Genomic DNA, 6,162 nt, shown 5'->3' on the forward strand with positions numbered 1-6,162 from the left:
CTATCCCCCTCTGAGCCTCGGTTTCCTGGGGACCTTTACTCTGCCCTGCTTATCTCACAGGGCTGGCGTGAGGCTCAGAGAAGAGGATGGATAAGAGCTGCGTAAACTATAGCATGCCATGCATGTGTGTGCAATTGTTGTTGTTGTTATTAATTTTGAAGATTTTCTGCTATAGAAAAGAACTCTGCTGTGTGTATTTGTCAGCATAGATAGTTGTGGTCACTGGCGACAGAGTTGATAAAACTGACTTGTTCTATAACTTGTATGACTGCTTCACCAGCTCAGGATACCAATAAGACCCCTCCTAATTTTCTGACTAATTGCTCATCTTAAGCATTCATTAGCAGGAAGTTCGGTATCCATCCAGGGGCCTCCACTCTCCTGAACTGATCCAGGAACCCTGAGGACTTTATCTAAAGCAGATTAGTCCTGCCTCCAAACTCCAGGAACAGAGAGAAAGGAAGCTGAAACCCTGCCTACTGCTGTTGCTTTAGCCCCTGCCACATGGTGGCGCTGTTGAAGACTGGTCTTGGGCATCCTGGTGGATGCCTGTCCACTGGATGGACAGACCCCTAGAGTATAAACCACAGGCAGGCCCATACTATGCTCAGTAGTGAGGCTGGAGGCTGAGGACTGGTGTCTCTTTCATGTTGATATTTTTCCTTAAATAAACCATGATCCTTGACTGAAAAACTGATGGAAGTTCCATGTGTCTCTGTCCTCACCCTGATGTTGAGCTCAGATTACTAGCCCATCCTTCTCCTCCAGCTGAACTCTCTGTTGAGCCCTCTGGACTTTCTCCTGCCATTGGACTTCACTCAGAGCTACTCCAGTCCACCCACATTTTTCTAAGTTCACACCACAGTGACCAGGGGTTGGATTTCCAATGCTTCCCTGTGAGAAGACCTCTGGCATCCTTATGCGAATTGGTCCAGCACTCCCCAGAGCCCTATATATCAAGAAGTGGAGGGCTTCCCTGCTGGCGCAGTGGTTGAGAGTCTGCCTAGCAATGCAGGGGATGCGGGTTCGTGCCCCGGTCCAGAAAGATCCCACGTGCCGCGGAGCGGCTGGGCCTGTGAGCCATGGCCGCTGAGCCTGCGCGTCCGGAGCCTGTGCTCTGCAAGGGGAGAGGCCAAAGAAGTGGAGCAGTCTTGTTAATGAAAAATAAACAAAAAATACATTTATAATACATGAATTTCCCCTGTTCACCTTTATATTTACATAATGAATCACTTTCATAATAACAAAAATCTCCAAATTGACCGTGCCGACCACTGACATCAATTTAAAAAATTGTAGTCCAATTACAATCCCTTCAACAATCCAACAAACATCCACTGGTTTCTAGCCTTGTGCCTATTGCTGCGACAGGCTCCAGGCATACAGAGAGGAGCAAGTCAAAAGAGATTGCTGACTTCAAGAGGCTTACAGTCAAGTGTAGCCGAATCAGGGACAGGGAGGGCAGAGAAGTTGGTAATTTGCAGAGAAAAGACCTAGAGAGAAAAGAGCTGATATAGCAAGAAATGAATCAAGCAAGGGAAAAAGAGTAGCCTGCACATTGGGAGAACTGGGCTCAAGTCCACACTCTTCTTTTTAATTGAGTGAGCCTGAGCGAGCCACTTTGATGCTATGAGCCTTGATATACCCACCTGCAGAATGGGACCAAAGTTCCAGGTCTGTTGTGAGGCCATAGCAACATGATGAATTAGAGGTCTGTCAGGGTCTTGTGCCAGCAGGAGACTCTGGGGTGTTTGGAACAGAGGCCCCAACCTCTTCCTCTCCCACCCACTTCTTGCTCTCAGACTCCTCCAGCCGCTGAGCCAGGCTTCCTTCACCAGCCTGGGTTGTGAACACCTCATAAACTTCCCAGGTCTCAATTTCCCTGTCTGGGCAGGACTGGACACACAGCATATACTCTCTGAGGACGACCTTGGGTGGGGTTCTGCCTCCCGGGCCCATGAGCTGGGTTTTGGGGTGGCAGCGGGACCTAAGCTTGCCTTGTCCTCATCAGCTCATCAGATGGGGGAGACGATAGGCCAGCCTGTGGCAGGGCCAAGGGCGTCTGCGCACAAAGCTGGGAGCCTCGATCTCCACCCTCAGCAGCTGATCTTCAAGGGCCCCAGCACGGAGGCTGGAGCTGCGCCTCTGCAGACAGACCACCCAGGTTGAACTCAGGCTCCGCTACTTGCTAGCTGTGTGACCTTGGGCAGGTCACCTCATCTCTTTGAGCTGCAGCCTTCTACTGGCAAAGTAGGAATAATAATAACACTGACTTCATCAGTCCATTGTGGGGATTAAATGAGATAATGCATGACAGTACCCGCCCATGGAAGGAGTCAACAAAACTCACTTATTACCATTGACCTATGAGTCAATGGTAATGAGCAAAGGCTCTGGTCTCGAAACCCAAGTTCTAGGCCCAGCTTTGCCACTGACATGCTGTGTGACCTTGGGGGAGCCCATTTCCTTCTCTGACCTCAGTTTCCCTATTTCCAAAATGTGGCAGGCATCGCTATCACCCCCAGCACCATCACTTTCATAGCTACTATTCTTAAGCACCCCTACATGGCAAGGGTTTAAGATATATCCTCCCACTTAAGCCACCTTGTGAGGCAGACATAGTTGCCCCCATTTTACGATGAGGAAATTGAGGTTTGGGGAGGGAAAGTGCTGTGCCCAAGGTCACATGGCTATGACATGTTGAAACTAGGCTAAGAGGGACAGTTCTTCCCTGTGCTGGGGGGACTATGCAGCGATCTGGGGCCTCTTGGGACCCCAGGCCAATGCTCTGAAACACGAGGGCTGTACCTGCTTGGGAAAGGACTGGAATGGTAGAGAAAGAGAGGATGGTTTTATCTTCCCGATCGTGCCCAGATGCTACCGTTCCCAGCCCTCCGGGCAGCCAGTGCATTGATCATCTTGCAGGAAATGACAGTCTTTATGACAGCATAGTGTCTCCAGAAACGAAAGGGCTGAACTGATACCCATTAGCCAGTGCGCCCTGGCCCTGGAGGTGTCGGGCACGGGGGGTGGAGGGTGCGGGCGTGGCGCCGCTTTCCAGCTCACCTACCATTTCCCCTTTTCAGAGGGTAGGGGGCTGTGGGAAAAGCCAGGCTTAGAACCCAGGTCCCTCCCTATTGGCGTATGGCCTTGGGATGTGCCTCCCCCCAGCCTGGAGCTTTGGTTCCTCCTGCCAGCCTGTCCCTGTAGGGCCGATATTATTGATGAGGAAGCCCTTGGCAAATGGCTGTGCTGGTCCTGGGAAAACCTCTCCTGGCCTGCAGGTCAGGCAGACCTGGGTTCCTTTCCAGTTCTTTCTCTGACTCTATGTGACCTTGGGCAAGTTGCTTAGCCTCTCTGAACCTCATTTTCTTCATGTGTGGAATGGGGGTAGAAAAACCCTCCTCATGAGGTCATTGTGAAGACTGAGAGAACAAGGGGGTGTGCCCCACATGGGGCCTCCTCCTGGACCTTTCAGGAAGTGGTTGCTGGCCGGCCCTGGGCTCTTCTCACATCCCAGAGCTGGAAGGGCCTTACAAGAAAGCAAGTTCCCACCCACTCCTAGGAGTCTCCCCTGCACCCAACCTGCCCTGGCCTCCCGGCTTCCCTGCTGTTTGTCAATAGACTGAGGTCGTTCCCACCCGCAGCCTTGCTCGCTCCTGGTCCCTCTATGTGGTAAGTCCTTGCACCGAGCGCCCCCTGTCCTGGCTCCTGCACATCCTTCTCTGCCCAGTGGGCCCCCAGCCACGTATCTAAAACTGCACCTCCACCCCGTCACTTGGTCCCCCTTTGCTTTGCTTTGTCTCCTTCACAGAATGAACTGTCACCCGAAATGGTGTGAGGAGTGTGCTTACTTTTGCCTGTTTACGCCCGCTTCCCCTCAGTGCAACGCCAGCTCTGTGAAGTCTGTCTTCATCAGAGCCTGGTACACGTGGCCTTCAGTGAGCACTTGTGGTTGAATGAGCGAACAAACAAGTGAATGAATGGACGATTTCACACAACTCCATTCGACCCCACGTGCGTGGCAGTACTGGTACTTTGGTGCTTTCTGAGTCAAGGACACTTCCCATGTCTTCTGTGTACTGCATCTGGGCACAGAGATGACGACTTGTTCAGACACGACCCCTCCCTTCAGGAACTCACATCTGGGGGGACGAGCCAGCTGTTAGGCACACAGTGCTCAAAGGGACGGTACCAGCTCTGTCAGTCAGGGTTGGCGGGAACCAGCAGATAGCCCACTGAATTCAGGAATCTGAAGCGTGTTTAATAAAGGGGCTGTTTACAGATGTGCGGGCGGGTGCAGAGAAACCACAGGGGAGTGTGCAGAACCTGGGGCTAGGTAACCGTGGGGTCCTTGCTGTCCTCTGGCTTGAAAGGTGACGAGAGGAGACTTGTGCTTGGAGGGACACAGCCAGCCAGGGGACCCCTGGCTCCTCCTGCCCTCTAGTCTTCCGGGGGGGTGGGGGGCTCCTCACTGGCTGAACCCAGAGGGATGGGCACAGAGCAGGGTGGACAAGAGTGACAGTGGATCTGGAGACTAGCACAGAAATAAGCCAAGTACTTTCCTCTCAAAGCCTTTTGGGAACAAGACAGGGTTAAAATTATTGACTCAACTTGTGCTAGAGGAGCCCAGAGAGACTCATGGCGCCAGGAGGCTCAACAGACGGAGGAGGAGGAATGGCATCCAGGCACAGGGAACTGCATGTGCTAACACAGAGGCATGAAGGAGCACATCATGACTGGGAGACAGGAAGGGTGCGGCGGGCAGGGGCTGGGAGGGATGCTGGGGGGCGAAGCTGGAAAGGCAAGCTGGGAAGTTATTATTTAGGGCACCAGGATGACACCAGCTGCTTCTCTCGGAACAATGATGGAAGCAGCCCCTGTGTCCTTGGCTTCAGAATGAAACCCACTGGTTTCATCAATGACGCTCTTAGCTGTCATTGATGTCTTCTCCTGGGACACAGCCCACCACGTAGAAGGGCTCTTAATCTGTTGGCACCACGCAGGTTGTTGGGGGGTAAACCAGCTTAGCACCGTGAGCTGAACCTTAGCTTCATGGCTGTCTCTGCCGCTTCCTGGCCAAGTAACCTTGCTTTGTCCATCCACCAGTTCTCTTGGCCCCCTTCAAGAGGCACTTCCCCAGCACCCACCACAAGCCAGGACCTGGGCCAAGGCTCTGGTGTCCAGAGAGGAATGAGGCACAGGTGGTGTCAGGAGTTGGACTTGGGAGTAGGATTCCCATCTTAGCTCTGCCACTAGCTTCCATAACCTCTCCAAATCCCAATTTCCTCATCTGTGAATTGGGAATCATAGTAGAAGCATTTTTTGGAGTTTACTCTATTCCAGGCATTTTTCTAGATTTTTTTTTGCGTTTACTTTCTCCTTTAATTCTCTAAACAGTAATTATTATTATTATTTCCTCAAAGAAACAGTGGAGGGAGGATTGAAACCCAGGCACTAGGTCTGTCTGCAGAGCCCAGACCTTACAGCAGAGAAGGTGAGGAGAGTCAATGAGAAAAACAGATAACAACTGGAACTCACGCTTGTAGCTGTAACAAAACACATTTTAGATATTAATACTGAGCGTTTTGTGCCTGGCGTTCTTCTAAGAATCTAAGCACTTTCCATAACTTAGTGCCTTTGATCCTTGTAATAATGCTATGAGGCATGAGTACTGTTATGAGGCCCATTCCCCAGATGAGGAAACTGAGGCACTGAGGAGTTGAGTAACTTGCTTGAGGTCACAGCTTGTAGCTCTCATTAGGTGAAGGCTAATACTGACAGCAGGAATTGTTCTAGACACGTCACATGGATCAACTTGTTTAGGCCTCACAGGAGAGGAGCTTGGACAGAGAGGGTGGGTGTCTTACCCACAGTCGTATCACTAGTTAGTGGTGCTGCCAGGCCTCAGATCAGGAGTTCTGATTTCAGAGTCCAGCAAGACTAACACTATGGGGCACAGTGCCTAGTGCAGAGCACGTACTCGGTAAGTATTGACCAGTCCCAGCCTGAAGCTACAAAACGACTTGGGGCTCCTGAGGTCCCAGAGAGGCCCTGACGAACTGCCGCCCCATCATGGCTGCCTTGTCAAAGGCTGCTCCCGGTGGAGCCTTCCAGGAGCCCTTGGCTACCCTGGCCTGCTGTTCCGTCCCTACAGGCCCC

The sequence above is a fragment of the Globicephala melas genome, chromosome 1 (genome assembly GCF_963455315.2).
Source record: "Globicephala melas chromosome 1, mGloMel1.2, whole genome shotgun sequence".
NCBI lineage: Eukaryota > Metazoa > Chordata > Mammalia > Artiodactyla > Delphinidae > Globicephala > Globicephala melas.